Source organism: Pavona decussata, unplaced genomic scaffold (genome assembly GCF_977016875.1).
Source record: "Pavona decussata unplaced genomic scaffold, jaPavDecu1.1 SCAFFOLD_72, whole genome shotgun sequence".
NCBI lineage: Eukaryota > Metazoa > Cnidaria > Anthozoa > Scleractinia > Agariciidae > Pavona > Pavona decussata.
In genome coordinates this window covers 1772664-1792571 of record NW_028145491.1, presented here as the reverse complement: position 1 = coordinate 1792571, position 19908 = coordinate 1772664, and the positions used below count along the sequence as shown (strand labels likewise).

The 19908-nt window shown below is 40.1% G+C and overlaps 1 long non-coding RNA gene and 1 pseudogene across 1 annotated transcript in view; one reads left to right on the top strand and one right to left on the bottom strand.

Moving 5' to 3' along the window:
- Positions 1-4727, top strand: part of LOC146476901 (uncharacterized) — a 39079-nt gene extending 34352 nt beyond the window's left edge. The window contains exons 3-4 of the long non-coding RNA XR_014865482.1: positions 3201-3321; positions 3839-4727. This is a non-coding gene — a long non-coding RNA (uncharacterized LOC146476901). The remainder of the gene's footprint in view (positions 1-3200; positions 3322-3838) is intronic.
- Positions 4728-9476: 4749 nt separating this feature from the next.
- LOC146476900 (uncharacterized) lies at positions 9477-11109 on the bottom strand (annotated as a pseudogene).
- Between the last annotated feature and the right edge of the window lie 8799 nt (positions 11110-19908).

Sequence of the window (19908 nt, the reverse complement as noted above, 5' to 3'; positions counted from 1 at the left end):
GTCACATTTACCCCGTGGACAGTTTGGCAGAGTGGTGTGCCGTTTTTCACAAGGATAACACTCTGTGAAGTTGGGAGGTTGAACTTCGTAATCCCACCGTTATTGCTCGAGTCTGCAATGTACAGATCCTGCAAAGGCCAACCCATAAGGCTCTGAGGGTTCAGGTAACTTCATTAGCTCACTGACAGTTCCTAGTAAGCATGCACCATTGTTGTTTATAGTCACTTGGAGTACACAGTGAGAGTGACTGTCAGTAACCATAAGCATGTCTGTTGCAGCAGCAGTTACAGCCAAGGGACATTTGATTTCTTTATCAGGGGGTAGCGTACTTAGGTCGGTTGCTGAATATTTAACTGCTTTTCTTTGATCGGAGATCCAGTTTGCTAATGCGCCCACTGAATCTTTCTTCCTTGGTTCTGCGACAATTGGGATATTTCTTTCTTCTAGTTGAACGCGTAACTCGTCAACTTTCATCTTCTTCGGGTCTGTGAAGACTGACGGCACCACGGCTTTGTATGCTAATCTTCCATGCCCGTATCAGCTACGAAGACGACTCCATTCACATAGATGACACCATTCGGGCCTTGTAAGGACTTGGACAACTCTGTAATCTCAACAGGATAGTGAACACGTGCAAGGAACAAGCAGGACTTTTTGTTGTCAGTTATAAAAATGCTACCATGATCAGCAACACAGATGCCGGTAGGGTTTACCAAAACCCCTTTGGCGTTCCCTTTGTACAGGCGGAAAGGCTCAGGGATAACGGTCTGCACCAGTTGTGGTATTTTACCTATAATCCCTCTTACGGATGGTTTTGCGATGAAAAGCATGGCTTCCACTGACATTCTATCACGATTTCGTATTGCGCTGAGGGTGACTTCTTGTCGCATGTGTCGTTTGATGCCTTCATCTCCATCGTTATACAGCACACGAAGATTCGACAGATTAAATTGTTCACCATTGTAGTATAAATCAGCACTTTGCAAGGTGAACTGCTTCAGGAAACGGCCTTAGGTACTTCAGATGTTCAGCAATTTCCCCATTTGCGGAAAGTTGTATTATCTGTTCCATGGCCTGCTTGTTACTCTCTTCGCAATCTGCTGTCCACGCAAGTACTATCAACTTCACACACTTGCACCCCGAACCCAAACACGGCTCACAGGCGCGCAATGGACCACCTATAGACGTCTGCCCTTTTTCACTGCAGGCTGGGCAAACTGTTGCACTTTGTAGACAAGCTATATGGAAAAGTAAAGTAAATATAATTATATCTTTACTCTTCAATCATTATATCTTACTAGATAATAGTGTTAAGCATGCTTGAAATGAATACTTCATTAAGAATGGTAACAAACTTCTGTAACTACCTTTTAAGCGTTAACAATGAGGTGATATATTTTTAATCCAGGTGGGAGCTCATGACTGACTATCAGCGTAACTGCAGATTAATCACTCATTAACCTCACTGATCGGTTTTATTTTCTGTAATTAAGCCTGCATTTCATTCTTATTCGAGTTGTGTACGAGAAAAAGAAAGACTTTTAGCTATAGATGACTTGAAAGCTACTATAATACAGTTTGACCAATATTAGTCAAAACAAAGCAGTTAACTTACGTTAACATACCTTCACAACGGCTTGAGCAGCACTCCCTCGAACCGACAATAACATTCATGTCCGTTGATGTGCTTTGCATAAGACATCGCAGACAAATTTGCAGTTGTGTGACGCGCTTTTGGATGCGTTCTGCCGTATTTTCACCGGAAACGCTTTTTTCCAGAGTACTCTACGCCAACTGGAAGGGACAAATTGTTATCCAACGAAGTAATTATTCCGCAATTCACCTCGGTAACAAACAAGGCCTTCAAAGTGGCTGGGTCAGGTGATGGGTTTGTCTTGACATACTCCAATTTGACTGGGAAAAGAAGCCCTACCAAATCTTTAAGACGAGTGTCAAATTGTAGACCAGGTTTGATGCTTATTCCGTCGGTAGCCAAACCGGAATAATGCAGAGATGTGGCTGTTCAATCAGTGGGACCACCCTGCTTTCTTCCACTTGTGCAAGTAAGAGATAGGAGACCAGAAGGCTTTTAATGATGCCATCTTTTGTAGTATAGCCGCCTTTATCTTTTCCTCTGGTTTTCTTTGAGGGAACAACTGGGAGATTCCAGTCTTTCCATTGAAAGTCATATGTACCTCCTTTCTTCTAGCCCTTGAAACCTGGGCCACGAAGCAAGTTCATAATTTTGTCATGGCTGTGGAATCCAAGAGTTTTGGAGAACAACATGACGTCTTTATCATGCGAAAACTGCTGCCTGGCATCTCCCGACGTTTGGGCAGATTCTATTGCGTTTGTAATCACTTTGTAAAAAATGTGATCTTTTTCAAGGTTTCCAGTCTGAAGTTCTCTTGGAAGAGCCACTACCACTGGGTCTAGTACCTCTAAACATCTGGTAATTAAGGAAAACATCCAATTATTTTGGTTTGGTCTATTAACTGATTAACTGATTTAATAGATCAATTGGGATGACATCAGTTTTTTTATGGATTTTTTTTATTTTTTAATTTTTTTTTAAGAATGAACTAGTGAGTAGCACTTCTGCAAACTCTAAGAGTTGTAAAACGATCTATTTTCTGACCTTTTCTCCTACGCGTTTCGTGTGACTAACGCACTTCGTCAGGGAGTTTTACAATACAACATAAGTTGCCTGTATACAGTGTATATACCTACATAAGAAACTAAAATAAATGTTACATTACGTAAAGTCGCGCCTATGAGAGCGGATTTACATGTAGGAAACAGGCGTGCAAGGTGCGACATATTTTGTGCGTGACATAAGGTTTGGGGCCCACAGTTTTAGACACCTTTGTCAAAGAATTAAAAAAAACGCATTCGAAGTCATTATTTCAAACCTTTCTTCATCATTTTTCATTATTTCAAACCTACTTTCTGTTACTGTTGTGAACTACCCAAATGTTGAAAGATTTTCACATGTAAACGTACATCATTTCTCTTACCAACTAATTACGTAGTTTGGCTTTATGAGTTGAAATAGCGTGTCCTGTAACCGACATACGGTATTCTGTTCAATCACACTGTCAGCCATATAGACACCAACCGCCCACTTTTGCTCACTCGCACTAACTTAAATAGCGAATCTTTTTAACACTTTTAAGGGGAAAAATAATGTTAACTTCCAGAAATAAACCTTCCTCTGACTTCTCTGAATCACTTAGGGCGTTATCTAAATCACTGTCATTAGTACCGCTTGTATTAGTTTCACTGGGATCACTAAACAAAGAAATAATACAACATTGATTGGTAAGTATGTCTCCTTTATTTGATTTGCACCAAAAGGACAAGGTCACTAACAGTTCACGGTAATCACAGTCAATAATTCATTTTTACTTTTTTCTGGACGCAGCAAAAAGGTCACGGATGTCTTCACTTCTAACAGGATTCTTGCACGTTTTTCGGTGATCTGACAAAAAAAAATAAAAGGGATGCAGTTAGTAACTGACTTGAACTAGGCTCGGGTCAAACATCGAACTTTTCATGAGTCCAACCAAATTATATCGAAGCTCGTATCTAATTTAATTTCATGATCTGCAAAACGAACAACCTCACTTTTATGTTATAACAACTGATCCATATCTTTTCAATAGACGTAAAAGTTTGCCATAATATCTTCACGGGGGTCCTAGTTACATCTACAATCTACATGCACAAATCACTATTAAATAATATTCCGTCTCATGATGCATAACTCGAGAATTTCCGACAAATGAAGTATACATACTGTCCCTGAAGTGCTGATGGTATCGTAATCTGTTCACAGCTCTAGTCACTCCACATCTAACCACATACGATGTGTAGTTCCGTGATTGCCCGGGATCCAGGATAATGACTTTCAACATCTGCAAAAGTAAATACAATGTATAGTGACTTACGGTAGTCACTTTTGTACAAGGTACAAAAAAAGGATCCCAAATAGATGAAAACAGCAAAGTCTGAATCTTAACAGACAACAATCTCACCCTTCTTAAACTTCTCTAGAAGCTGTTCTTGGTCCTCTCCCCTTTAATAGCTGAACTCCTCCACAAGAGCAGTGTAACTTCTGAGCTTCAGCAGTAGGTCTTCGTCTTGAACTACACTGTCAACACGCTTGTAAGGTCCTCTTACCATTTTCTTTTTCGTCTTTTTTGACGGGATTCCTTTAACCATGTTATACTGGATTTCATGAAGGCGTACTGTGGTAATAAATGAACAACAATGAAGGAATCAAAACTGGGCAATAATTTGGTCCTTGAGCCAATTACTGATTGTATATTACTAAGTAATATATACAAACACCATAACCCCTACCCTCCCAACTGCCTAAGGGATTCTTAAATTCCCTTGAAATAGAAGATTTGGTGAAAACGACAAGAACCGCAGTGGGTTAATGACGTTAATTCTCGTCTACCAAGAGATGGCTTATTGGAGAGGAGTATTTGTATTTTAAGGTGTTGTAAGGGATATTTTTTCGACAATGTCCATTTTAACAGGATATTTTGGGCTTTTTGCTGATGGTTATTGTTAATTCACATACCCTTGTAATAATACTCACCGAGGAGACAATATTGCCCTGTACCACTGTAAAAACGAGGCCTTAAATTCTCCCACTCCGTCTGTGTGTTAGCCACGTAGGTTTTCTCGGAGCAGGTGGCACCAATTTCAATGTTGAAATCGCCTATTTGGTGTCTTTTGGCTATTGTGTGAAAACTAGACACCAGTTTTTATGCATGTAAAAGTGATGTCATTTTGCCGACGATAGTTTTTATACATGCAAGGTGACGTTGGCTAACAAGTTAACCTGCACTTTGAGCAATTTTGTCATGGCGGAGTTGATATCAAGATTTTTCACCGTATCAGAAGCAGATTTCGAGGGACTTGTGGATGATAAAGATGAACACGAAGTCAGCTCTAAGCCTCTAACAGTATTTGATGGAAAAGAAAGTAAGCCAACCTCAAACTAAAGAGGCGATTGCAAAGGTTCTTTACAAGTTGATGTGATGTTTAGTGTTTATTTTCTTGCATTTTGTGAGCACTCTTGTCTTTACAACGCTAAAACGATTTTTACAAACGCTCAGTTAGTCTGAAATCCGAGCGTTTGTGTTATCCGCTCGGTTTGTTCAGCTGAGTCGGATAACAACCCACAAATCTCGGCCTTCATAATTCTCGCTATCACGCTCAACCTCCCCAATCTCATCCATTTATTGTCAACCGCACTCCTATATACTTTATTGATTGTAAAATTAAGTAGACTGCGAGCTGTCGCTCTTTGTTGCTTAGAGCCACATGTGCGAGCGGAAATGACAATTATGCAAATTAGTCGGCCAGCAGCATAGCCGCTTGCGAGTCACGCATTCTCGGTTCGCGCTGACTCGACTATCGCAAAGAAAAATGAGAGACAGCTAGCAGTCTAAAAATAAAAGAGATTTGAATTGAAGCAATGAAACGAGTCACTTCTCTTCCATATGACACAACACTGGCAGCTGATTAATGAATACTGACTCACCTGGTCTCTCTCTCCTTTCAGACTTGTCTTATTTTTCTGGCTTTTTCTTTTCCTTCTTGTGCTTTTTGTGCTTTCCCGTACTGTCAGCAGCCAAGTAAAACTCAAGTAAAGGTCAGTAAAGCAAATTCGAATCGTGAAGTCTTTTGATCTTTGATGATGACTCAAACACTCGACTGTCTGCTAGCTGACTACAGCTAGGCTGAGCATGTGGGGACGCAAACATGATACGCAAAGCTGTCAAAGCTATAAAAGGGAGTTACGCAAATGACAATCTACAGCCGTAAAAATAACAAGATCCCTAATTTATTAAGAACACAGACTTTCAGTTGTTAATTAATGTTATTATTTCCAATAAAAGGAAACGAGACAGTAAAATGACATGAAATGAGGAGAGATTTTATCATTGAGTAATTATTTGCACGCGAGTGCTTCAAAATCTTAGCAATTGCGAAATTCGCTGTCGTTTTATTTTGGCATTGGGGTTGCTTTCGGTAATTCATTGGAGCAGTCTGTTGTTTGTCGTAGTTCGTGGCTCTCGTGTCGCCGTTTCAACGCCATGTCGCCTGTTGGAATTTACCCCTAACAGGGCCTCGCTTCTCCTATGTATCATAAAAAATATTTTCAAAAAAGCTACATGCAAGAACATGTTACATGTGAAAAGTTAGTGAAGTTTAAGTGATTTTTTTAACAATTTGTACATGTAGATACGTGATTGAAATGTTCAAATAATAATAATATTAGCCTCCAGGAATACCTTAAATTGTTTATCCATACATCGATAGATCTGATCTGAGGGTTCCAGAAACCAATCAATGCAATGTGATTCCTCAGATTGCGGGATGGTTTTTACAAGAGGAGGATTTGTTTTGGGTTTGATTGCTGCGAAGCTTCCTTTGAATTTTCTCAGTAACTACATTGTTTTGGCCATAAGATTAGGTTTGCACCTAATTTCTACCACCTCTGGTAGATCTGTTTTCCTATGACTTAACATGATATTCAGACGATGGTGGTCCATTTCTAGTTTGACATTCTCTTGTGTCGTGATAGGCGGTGCTTGTTGGTCTACATCAATAGTGCCCTGTAAAGGAATCTGCACTGTAATTGAGTTTGTAGTGTATAAGGTTTTGACTAAGTTGTGACGTCTTCCATTCCAAAAAGTAGGCAAGCGAAGTACTCATGTGGCTACTGCTATACAATTTGAAATGCAGGTTACCATTTGTGTAACTAGTAATTTGCCTTGCTATCTTTTTACGGCAAAATGGTTTGTCTCAAAGGGAGAAAAATGCCATGATCATGACAACAAAATCATACTTATATAACAATTCATAATTGTATAACAATTCTATACAAAGATATCTAGAGAAAATGCTGAGATAAAGTAACCATCACAGTAGAAGAAAGACATTGACTAAGAGTTCAAAATGACAAGAACTTTAATGATATCAAACAATTTCGTATTATATAAATTGTATATTTATTTTAGTCAAAGCAATTTCAGTGAAATCAATGATATTTAACAATTAGACAGCAAGTTCGTGGTTTCTTTTGCCTGATCATTGGCAAGGGTGGAAAAACTAAGCTTAATTTCAAAGTCCTTTCCATTTTCAAATTCTGGAAAAGAATTGATAGCAAAGTACAAACCTCTAACCTCAAACTTTTTACTGTCTGCTTCATTGGTGTTGTTGCTCACGCCACCTTGATGTTTTTTTCCAACCGCACCCAGAAACTTGCAGCTCAAAATATTATTGAAGATTTTTTTGTCTTTCTCGGTTTGCAATAGTGATGGTTCTGAGGCCAGGAATGTTTCGATTTGGGTGATTTGTCTTTTCCAATTTTTGTAAACTTTGTTAAATTTGTTCATGAGGCGATCTTCCTTTTCCTTTTCTTCACGGTGACATTCTTTTTTTTTTTTTTAAAGAATGAGAGTTTACATATTTTATTCCAAGACTGTCTTCTTGTTACCGGCGTCTGGTAACGATAGGTACTTGAAGAATCCGCAGAGCCATTGATGGCGGTAGTTCTTGAACGATGTTGCATTAAAGAACTCCTCCTGGTCTGCGAATTCTTCGAATTACTCGGACTCTGACCCTGAGGAAGTGTCATCTGATGTGTTATCGTTTGGTTCGGTGTTTTCTTCACTGTTGTTTTGTTAGTTTCAGATTCTGGTTTTGTCACTTTGTCATGGTCAGAGATGTCATCAGAGTTAGGCTCCTCAGGCTCCTCCTCTTCTTCTTCCTCTTCTTGCTGAGGGTTAGGGTTAGTTGCTGCAGGTTTGGTCTTTTCTTGTTTCTTTAGGGTTAGGGTTTTCGGAGCATCGATGACTGCAGCTTCTTCATCTGAAGATGAATCCCCCACATGCTCCAGCTCTGAGAAGCCCTTGTACGGTTTCGCCTCCTTCACTATGTTAGCAAGCTCGGCACTGTCTTTCTTGAGGTTGTGGGCCCGTCTCAGGTGCTTGGTAAGGTAGGATACCAGGCTTGAGCATCCTTTGACGGGACACCACTTCTTCAATCGGCCTTGGGAGCGCGGGTGACGTGCCTTGTTGCCTTGATTCATAATTTTTGACATCTCTGCAAGGTCTTCTTCACAGATGTCTCCTCTCTAGAGGTGAACTCGACGGAGATGCCTTATGAGATCTTGGCCCTTGAAAGACCACCCAGGAACATGGCAGCAGGATGTTTTGTGATGAACTCGTTTCCCCTTTGCCACTTTTGCTGCTGCTTCTGCTGTTGCTCCTGGTGCTGCTCCTGCTGTTGCTTCTGTTGCTTCTCCTGCTGTTTCTCCCGAGGTTTCTCCCTCTTCTGGCACGTTTCTCGAGGTTGCCACTACCTCTTTTCTTGCCCGCTTAGGGTTAGGGTTAGCCTCTTGCTCGCTGTCACTGCTACTCTCGATGATTCTGCGAGGTCTCTTGTTAGGAGACCTGCTCTCTTCCTCTTCCTCTTCCTCTGAATTGCTGCTCATCTGGTGGAACAATTTTCGCATCTTTGTCGGAGGTACGTCTCTCAACATCACCAGCATGGCCTCCATTATCTCCTTCTTCTTAGCTTTAAGGGCGTTTACATCAAAATCTGAGTGGAAATGGTGCCTGGCCAACCACACAAGGTATCCCATCGTCATCTCAGTTTAGATCTTGATGGCCTCCAAGTCAAGCTTCGTTGCCGCACACAGGGTGACACAAGTATTCATTTAAATATTTTCAAATATTTACATTTTAAAATATTGCAAAATCATGTGACAACATTCTCATTCCCAAAGCCCATGTATGTTTAGGATGAGAGATGAAATCTAGTTGTTGTATTCTTTTAAATTGGCATCAGAAGGGATGTCAATGATCATTCCCCTCCAATGAAATGTTCGTGAGAGAGAGAGAGATTTTTTTCAACAAAAAATGGTCTTTACATAACACAATAATTACAATATTGAACACTGCTTACACTATTAACAATACATACAATACTGACAATACTTATTGCTTACATTGTTGACAATACTTACTATTTTCAAACATTCTTAAGTTTCTTATGCTTTACTAGTACACCTTTGCATCAGAAGAAACTTGTTTGGAGATAATTGGCGTTATTGAGGCAGGATTAGCTTATGGATGAAGGACATAGAGAATATCAAGGGCGTTGGGAATAACGCTATAGTTGAATGGTGACATTCCTGATAGGCCTGGCCTTTTTCAGTCAGAGCTTGCTCTCGAAAACTTTTTGGTAGTTGTTCAGGTTGACTATTGATGGAATCCATGATCATGCTATGATCTGCTGCATTTTCCGTGTGAAAAGAATTTGTCCAAGCATACAACAGCTAAAAGGAATGATAAAATCCCTTTTCAAGGGAACTATTTAGCAGATCATGCAAATTACATCAGTAAAAGCGACCTAGGCACGAAATTTAACATAACGGTGTGCGAAAATTACACAAATACTTTCACACAAATAGACTCTGGTTGCACGTTAAGATTTGGCTTTAAGTTTCTTATAAAAAGCACTTCGTGCACTAAACAGTCAAATTTGTTTCTACATTTCTTGAGTACCTCAAAACGGTTCAGCAGGTCCTGAGGGACCATCCTGTGCATGTTCTTGAAGTGTTTGACATTGGAGGAGGACTGATATTTATGTCTTTCTACACGATTATGTAAATGTACGCTTGTGTACCCGACATAATCCACATCACACAGGTCACATTGAAATTTTATAAACTACACACTGTTGAATTACAAGTAGTGGCTTTTAGTTCTTGTACAATATTTATTTTTCGGCTCACAAACACGGGCTGAATGTTGGTGTGCACTTTAAGGCTCACTTCCTTTAGTTGTTTCCTCACAGTATCTGCTGAGATTTGGTCTTTAAATGGCAAGACTGCACGAACCGTGTCACCTGCCTCTTAAGCTGGTTAAAGGGGCTGCTGGTCACAGACCTTTTTGATGGTAGAGTTGACAAGATGTTTTGGGTACTTCAAACGTGAGAAAACTGTCTTCAATCGGTCGCACTCGTCTGAGAAATATGACCAAGAAGAAGATAAGTGATCAAGCATAGTTCTCAATAGACCCTGTTTGTACAGATTGTCAACATGACTGATAGTGCAAGAGTAAACCTGTATTTGTAGGTTTTACGTACACCTTTATTTCTATTTGAGGCGATCGGTCTAGTAGCTGGATACCCAGAAATGAGAGCATGCCATTGCATTCAATTTCCATTGTGAATTTTACAGAGGAATGTGAGCGTGTCCAGGAAGTTAGTTGCTGTTACTTTGTTCGGCATGATGGTGAGCGTATTGTCAACGTACCTTCGGTAGAAAGAAGGGAGTTTCCCCTTTCATTCAAGGTTTTCTTTGATGGAGGACGTGAAAACATTAGCTAATCAGTCTTCGTACAGGGCACCATTGAATTGTAACAGTTGTCCTTTGGTGGCTACACAAAGGAGGCCGACAAGGCCGGATCTGGTGAGGTTCAAGTCTTATGTTGTATTAAATCAATTGTTGGTGAAAGCTCTATTTGCGAGTATCTCTCTTGTTTCGTCTAAGGGTACGTTTGTAAACAAGGAAGACACATCGTACAACACCAAAATGTCGCCGTTCGCAATCTCCGAATTACGAATCTCATTTATAAATTTAAAAATTTAATTATGTCAGTTACTGACAATGCTAAACAAAAGGTAAAAATTTCAGTTTGTGAAAATTGCTAAAACATCTAAATAAAAAACGCTAAGTAAAGACACATTTGACTTGTGTTAATATGAATGAAAGTTAAAAACAATACAAAGCAACAAACTTAAGTTGAAAGTGTTGCTAAGTACGCTATTTGAAACATTTAAGGTGGCTGTTACCAGTTTTCAGCTTTTTGACAGTTTGACTTTAAAAGAATAGGACAAAAAGATAAAGCAAAGACATTGTAACACTTTTGTAGGGTTGAATTATATAATTTATAGTTGACCAAAATTAAGTGTGATTTTGGCATGGGCAGTTTCCATGGCAACGTTTTCAAAGGATTATTCAGACCTACTTTTTAGCTTGTGGCACTAATAATTAAAAAATTAACCCTGTTACACCCTGTATTTTCAGTAATAGCTTTTGGCATTTGAAAAGGAAAATGCACGTGATTTTAAAAAAAATTCTACGGAATGGATTTCTTTTAAATTGGGAAAAAGACATTTTTTATGCAGTGAAAATTTCCTTCCGTATAATTTTTTTTTTTTCTGTTTCCTCTCAATAATAATATCATATTGAAAATATAGAAAGAGGGGTCACCAGACTTGTTTTTATGTAAAAACCTTTGTGAGTTTAATAATTCCCATCGTGTCTTCGCGCTTTTAAAATCTGGGGTCTATAAGATCAAAAGTTGCTCATGATCTGTTCTGACTACCGCTGACTGTTGCTTGTGCTCGTGCGGGCAGCTACTCTTTGGAGAGTCTCGAAGTCAGTTTATCTGCTGTTTTCAGTTTTTTACTGCTTAGAAGATTACTTAGTGGCCATTACAGTCTCCTGGACTCACCTTGAAGGATTTTCTCACAACGTCTGGCTAGATTAGCCATGTTTTTGCCAAATAGTATCAAGCGAAAAAGTTTGAAATGGACCAAACTGCTTGCAGAACACGTTTCAGTTGGGTTTCAGAATGTTGGGATTGCGAGACTTCTAAATTGTACAATGTTGAGGTTCTTTATTTGACATTTTCTCGGGCATTTGTCCTTATTCCTCGCAGTTGTTTTAGTCGAAGTGTACAACGACAGCAGCCAACATTCTCTTCGTCCGCGTGACTTGCGGTATCCTGAGTGATGAAGTTGCCGGTGGATAAGGCAGGATGGCGAGCAGTGTTATTTACAAATGTTGTGTAAAGTTTGTGAAGGTCGTCGTAAGAGTGGCCGTTGAGCACAAAAAATACTATAGAATGTGGCCAAAACGATGAAGTGAGATAATTTGTGGTAGTATGTTGGTTCTCCATTTTATAATCATTTTGCGAGTCCTTTAAGCTCCGTCACACCCGATCGCAGTTTTGCCTTTCAAACTTAACATTGAACACCAGAAACAATTTGTCTTAAACACAAGGAATTAACTAAGCCCGTACTAGTAGATACAGTCTCAGATATACGCAAAATTCATTTAAAACGGGACAAAATTAACCTAGCTAGCAGGAAAAAAGCTGCACGCCGCCATATAGGCAATAAGGTGCAATTTTAAATTCCGCGTTTTCAAGAAACTTCTAGTAGTCCAGTTGTTATCGACCACAATTGTTCACTTTTATGATAAAAGCATGAAACTTTGCCATATTTCTAACATCCCCAAGAACAACATTTTTTGATATGGAGCCAGACCAAATTTACTACTGGCGCTGAGTACTGCGCATGTCATAAAATACCCAACATGGAAACAAGGCTGAAACTAAATACCCTGCTTAAACTCATTTTCTGAAGGAATTTGTCGAAGAGACTTTCTAATAATCAGAAATGAGTCATTCGCTTTGTTATGAAACTTTAAACATAGTCACGTGACTTTTTCCTGGAAACTGACCAGGTAAAACGTGGGATCCCTATGACCAGACTTTTAAGAAACATGTTTTCTGTACTTTTAGAGTCAAAACTACCTCCTCTTTCGTCGTTAAAATATAAACCTGACAAAATAACACAGCTAAAAATTACATTCTTTTTGGTACTGCGCATGCTCTAAATAGCACTGCATGAAAACGAGGCTGGTAGCCTAAATTAAGACTACTTTCACATAAGGAGACACATTAGTTCGAATGTGAATTTGCTATAACAAACGCAATTTCCACGGATGTTGAAATTATTTTTATTACATGTAGTACTCATTTTGCCGGATTAAATCAAGATTCTGTGTTGTTCAAGTGTCACTTGCGTCATTGCTATTAAGTTTGACATTGCTACTTACAAAAATAACATTTCCTTCTACAGGGCAACACTAAACGTGAGATGATCATTGCATGTACACCTTAAAAACTATGCTGTTGTTGAAGTGTCATCCTAGTTGCAGTTGCCGCCACAATTGCGCAAATACGTACATGCTAAATTGGCCTTCATGCACTTGTACCGTCCTCTACATGCAGTTTTGCACCCGCATTTGATCAGTTCGTGGCAGGTATCCTTTGCTTGGGGAAGCATTGTCCAGAGGGGTACCCAGGAACTGCCATCACAATACCATCCCCAGTCAGAAGGACATGGTAGTAATGGTCGCGGTAGAAGAGTCTGAGCCCAGATGTGGCCCCCTTGATATACTGCTCTCCTTGCATGCTGTACGAGTGCTGCTTTAGTGGGAGGGGTGCTATCAAGGCTTTTCGACTTTTTTGAAAATAGCTCTTGCCTCACTTTGTTAACTTTTGTAAGGCTGCTTGTTCGATCGTACAGAAGAATCACGAACCTCTCGATTACAGCCAAACGTTCTTCACTGATGTCTTCAGGTGATTCTGTGAGGGATCTGAGCACTGGTGTCAGTTCCGAAAATACTTTCCACACATCCCATGCGCTCTTTTTTCCTCGTCCACCAAAAAAAGACACTGTGTCGCATCCTGTTAGAGTGTGGAACATCGGTAATGCCGACAATTTCTCTGGACCTAACGACGTGGCTATGGAATGTGATGGAAGGTTGTGTAGATGCTTTCCAGAACCATAGGCAATCCACAGCTTATCTGCTTGAATTGTGTTAGCAACTGAAATCGCTAACACGACCACATCTGTATCATTACTTCTAATCTTCATTCGTCGATGACCGCACAGGCTAGCATCTAGTGCATGGATCATCAAGCGAGTGCCCGCCTCTTCATGGGTGGATGAAGACAAGACACTTTCCCCGTGTGTGGTGTAGATCTCCTTACGATCTGGAAGAATCAGTGAAACCACCTAAAAGACCAAACAAAATTATCATTTTGAACTATATTATTGTTGTTTATCTTTCTGTACGTAATATCTATCACATTGTTATTACTAGATAAATTGTTGTTAATTATTGTTATTACCTAGCTTGCCAGAAGCTCGAAGAGTTCATCCTTGTTGTCATGGACTCGCAGAAATCCTTTCCAATCAGAGGGAATTCTTGTTGAGGAAGCACTTTCCGTCGTTGTCTGGAGCCTCTCTAATCGCGCATGGATCTCTTCAAGGAGTCCTCTCGGTATACATCCCACAGTTGGTCAATTCTGTTTGCTGCTTGAAGCTGCCCCAGGATATAAGGGGCAAACACATTATGGAAGTACTCCTCAAATGTCTGCACTGTTTTTGGTAGGAACATCTTAACGATAATGGCCCCGTCAAGAATTACTGCATCCACCGTTGGCTGCCCCATTGACGGCGCAGAGGCATTGGATAAGCACTTCACCAGGTCTGCTTTCTGCCCTCCTCTGAGCTGGCCCATTTGTGAGATTGATGGAGGCCACGGCTGGTTCTCAAATCAGAAGAATTCCTCCAAATTACTATCCCGGCTTTGGCAAGCTACATACAGTCTAGAAAACAGAGCGCAGTCCTCCCTCAAAACTCCCACTTTAGCTTTCTCTTTTGAAATGGTCTTCTTGCTTTGGGTGCTGAATGTAGGGAGGTTATTTCTTTTGAGAGGTTCTGTAATGGGCTTGTTTCGGTCAATGACTCTTTCTTTGATGAATGCTTGGAACTGCCCTTCTCCGATCTTTCTCACGTTTTGAACGGTGCTAACAACTGCAGCATCCATGACGTCCCTTGTGTGAATTGCTGTTAGCTCGTTGCCTTCTTCCAGGAATGGATTTCCGAGTTCTTCAATTGAAGAGACCAAATTGCTGACATCTTTGGTAAACGCACTTTGAACAACTGGCTTCTGCTCGTGATGGCCCTGCGTCTCAGCCGTGGATATTTCACCTTCAAATTCTTCTACCATTCGTGCCGACTCGGGACCTGAGATCATCCATCTTCTGAGAGCTGCGGGATTTTCTGTGAGCGCAACTGCACCCCCTTCACCTTTGACCTCACCATTAACTTGCTCATGTGCATGGTCTAGCCCTATAGAAGAAAACAACCGCTCTGTCTTGTGTACTACAAAAGCCCCATTGCTGAACTGTGTGTGCACCTCCGGATGCTTGAATGGAAGATCACACATATCTCTGTAATGCACAGCAAGCCATCTGGCGTAGTTGGGATGGTCCAGAGCAAATATCCATGGTAAGATCTCCTTAATGGCTTTGACGTACAGGGGAAAGTTGGCCTCCCTGAATGCTCTCACTAGATGAAGACAACAGAGCTGCAAATCCAGTACTCTGGCCCAGAACAGAAACTGCGGGACTTTCCTTGACATTTCTCCTTTCCATTCTTGAAACGATTTGGCCTGATCATTGTCTCCAACATTACCCCTATAGTGTTCATATGCCTTGTTCATCAGTATGTACAGACTTACTGCGGTTACTTGGTGCGCTTGGCGTGTTCGAGTTAAATGGCTTGCACTCAGGAAGGAATCAGCTACTCCTTGTGTCGCCACCCCTGCATTACAAAGTGCCTCTGCCCACCCACTGCCATTCAACCACTTTCCGAGCATGTTAAATGCGGCCATTTCTATGTGAAGTCCTCCAAGCATGACAACAAACTGATCTTCATTGTACATGGCACCGAACGTCCACTGGATTTGTTTGGCCAAGGCAAACAGGGGTTGGTCAACAGCAATAACTGGGATTTGGGAGGGGTTGATGTGTTGAACAGCAGATTTGATCACTTTCATGGAATGAGCTATCATAGCCAATGAATGCGCATTGTCCATAAACATCGGTAGTAGTGAAATCATGGCAGGCTTGTGACTTGACAATGAGGATTTTGAGGCACTGTAAGCCGCCCAAGACACATTATCTTCTTTATCACGCTCTGTCTTGGAGAGAACTTCCTTGGTATTCTCTAGCTAATCTTACTCATGATTGGTTTCACTGGTGAATGTCACTTGAGGATGGGATGACAGCTGTGCAGTGACTTCTGGAGCGCGAAGCTCATTTGAGGGTAGGGCGACGGGTGGTACTTCACTGTAATGTGATGGTAGTTGGGCTATCTTCTTGGAGGTAGGACATTTGTTGGGGTCGAAGATGTCAGTGGGTCTCTCATTCCCTGGTTCCTCGGCAGTTTGATGCTGGACTAGTGAAATTGCGGTGCCGTGGAATGAATCATGGGCGCTGGTTGAGCTAGGGTTGTGGTCTATGTTATCAACCGCTGCAGTGGTGAACAGACCCTTGCTGAGTTTGGATGGACTTACAACTCCTTCAGCCTCGTACTGTTCTATAACACTGTTAGTGATTTTAGTGGACATAGAAAGTAGTCTATCATACGAAATGCACATCCCCAGATTGAAAAATGTATCTATCAGAGACTTATCCCTTGTGGCTCCGTGAATTTTTAGTGCTGCATAGATAGGTAGCGGGCACTCTCTAGCTCTGACATGATGAGTGCTGCCAGTAGATTCTGATCGAACGCGAACTCGCGAGATGCTGTTGAAGACGATTAGCTGGGCAACTGTAAGACACGCCTGACTGTCTGCAGGGTCAATCTTGGTGGTTGGGCCTTTGATAATCATGCCTATCAGAGTTTTAAGGGATGCTGGAACTGCATTTTTCTGGCATTCTTGTGCAAACGTTCCGTTAAGTAAATTCTTTATATGCAGGATATCTCTCCGGACAATGTTTGCTGCTTTTGCCAGGTGCCATGCTTCGCAATCCTTCTCTTTTGCTTCCTTTAACAGGCCTCCGATTTTGTGCTTTAATGCCAACAACACATCTCTTCCTTGGGTATGTGCCGTAAGAACAGGAAAAGCTGACAATACTCTGTCTTTCAATCTCGTAGCATTTATTTTTCCACACTCAATTCCAAGTTCCTGCTTTTTTGAGAAGAAAAATTTCACCAGATCAGAAAGCTTTAGCACTGCAAGCTCTTCAATTCGAGGCTTTCGTCGATGTAGGCAATGAGTTCTGCAAAAGCAACTTCATCTAGGTCGCTTGGTGAACTCATAGTGTGATTTGCAGGTTGGACCTTCAACTGCCTAGCTCGATTATACAGACTAACTAAACACTTTGCATGGTACTTTGCATTAATCGCTATTAAGTCACCAGCAGACAACTTAACAGTAAGTTTGCTATTTTTTCAAAAGAAAGGCACAATCTCTAACTTTTCGGTCGACTTCGAGGGTGGAAGCGGCATGAAGATTTTCGGGTGTATCAAGTGTATCGCAAAAGAAACAGTTGTTCTCTGTGACCTGATGACAACTTGGAACACTAGATCGTCTGGCCTTAAGGGGGCTGGAACTCCTTTCTTCCGTTACAATTTCATCACTTTTCTTCTTTTCATCATCAGCGAGTTTTCTTTTCTTGGCACATTCAAGCTTTGTGTTGCTGTACAAGTCTCTACAGGACTTTTACCATGACGCCTTTTTCTCTCGAAGGGTGTGCTCTCTTCCGTGACCTTCATCCAAGTTGTTGACGTTTATAATTGTAGGTGTATTTCCAAGGCTCTGGAATTCCTCGAGGTTGCTTACAAATGAAGTGTAGCCAGCGCCAGCGTCTTTTTTCTTTGAATTTGCAGGACACTGCAAATCCTCCTTTGTCCTTTCCTGGCAGATGAGGCACTGCTCCCAGTCCATGCTTTTGATGCGGTCCTTAATTGTAACTGAAATCAAGTTTGTTGGGATAATTAACACTTAACTTAAAGGATGCCCAAAATATGTTTGCGAGTTTGGACGAACCAAAACAAAATCTAGTAGCAAATTGAAATTTCTACTAGTAAATTTTCTAATTACAACTTTGACCCAAAATTGAACAGAAAACCAGCAGTAGGTTTGATGGTGGAATTCATGCAAACATTTTTAGTAGAATCTTTATACAATCAGTACACTATTGAAGTTATGAGACCTTTGCCAGTGAATAAAAACCTCACCAGCAAAATTAATATTTGCTAGTGGACTTAGAAATTAAACTGGATCGGTTTTTTGTACTGTTTGCAATGACTTATTCTATATCATCTCAAATTGACGCTTCATTGAGTGTGATTTCAATTATACATGTAGCTTTACCACCTTGCAATTACAGAGTCGATTTAGAAAACAATTAATAATCATTCTAAATGAAAACTGTTTACTTGTATCTCGTAAATTAGTCCAAAAGTGTATGTGTTGTGTGTTGATTACAAAAAATACAAGCTTTTATTAATGTTAACAGGAAAAATATTCCTTACCAGCGATGACTGTAAGTTGACATGGTAGCTGCCATCTTGAAAGCCGTGCGAAACCTGGGCTCTAGTGCCCAGTCTGTAATAGCCTGCTACAAGCCACTGTCCATAGACGCATTCGAAGAAGCATCTATGGTGGAAGAAATCCTTAATAATAAGGTCATACATAATATATATTTGTAATTTTCGGCTACTTAAGATAAAATTATTAGTTGCATACATTTGTAAAGGTAGCTGCTATTAATCCTCGTTTTCATGCAGTGCTATAGAAGCGTGCCCAGATTATGGCCCTATTAACAACTTATAGCTGTGTTGAAACGTTCAGTTCTTCAAAGGTTATAAGTAATCAAAAAGGGACCAATTTTGACTCTAAAAGTACAGAAAACGTGTTTCTTAATGTTTCTTATAAGTCTGGTCATAGGGATCCCATGTTTTACCTTGTCAGTTTCCAGGAAAAAGTCACGTGACTATGTTTAAAGTTTCATAGCAAAGCGAAAGACTCATTTATGAATATTAGAAAGTCTATTCACCAAAATTTCTTAAGAAAAGACGTTTAAGCAGGGTATATATTGTCAGCCTCGTTTCCATGTTGGGTATTTTATGACATGCGCAGTACTTGGTGCCAGTAGTGAATTTGGTCTGGCTTCATATCAAAAAATGTTTTTCTTAGGGGTGTTATTAATCTGGGAAAGTTTCATGCTTTTATCATTGAAGTGAACGATTCAGCATTTTTTTGGTCGATAGCAGCTGGACTATAGATAGACTTATCACAAAATTCCACCTCCTTCTTTGCTCCGCTGTCACCTCTTCCATGTACTCTCCTTGACTGACAACAACTCGTGGAACAAAAACACCCCACGTTTTTCAGCATTGGGCCGCTTGTTCCCTTTTTTATTGGCATTAGCTACAATGAGGCAAGGAAGATGATGAAAACAAGTAATTTTCTTTGGCTAAAAACGTAAGCAAACCATGCAATATGCTCATGCTGTTAATTTGCACAAGACAATAACTACTACGATGTAACGCCTATATGCCAGACAAAGTCGGTTGTTATGACGATATGGAAATAGGTCGCATGTGTACTTTTGATATTTGTGTTCTTATGGTAATGCTTTTTAATCTTCTCTCGAGTAACATGTTACCATAACTTCAACCCCTTATTACCTGAATTAATTTGACAAATTCATATGTATTTTTGATGCTTTTAATAGGGGAAATTCCTTTTCATTGTTTGAAGTATAGCCTATCAATACATATACATTTTCTGAAAGCTCAAATGATAAGGAATACATAGATGTAAAAAATTTTTGGCTTGTGGGCATTCTGGTCGGTATAATGATTGACAGAATGTTTGCATAAATTAATTTTTTTTAGAAAATATATTAAATTTGAATTTCACTGTCCCTTAAAGCAATGAATTTGATTGAAAAGTACCTTTCCTGCTATTGAAGTGATCTTATTAGGGAAGAGATTTAGGCAAAGTTCAAGTGAATCTATCAAATACTTCCCTCTCAAAACAGTTTTTTCTTGGACCTGGTATGGCAGCCATCTTGAATTTTAGTTGGGACAGGTTTATTTACCACAAAGACTAAATATTGTTCTAATTTATACTTCAACTGTAATACTTATTAAAAATACACAATAAAATTAATTATAAAGTCAACCTTTGGCTAATACTTATGCTTTGTG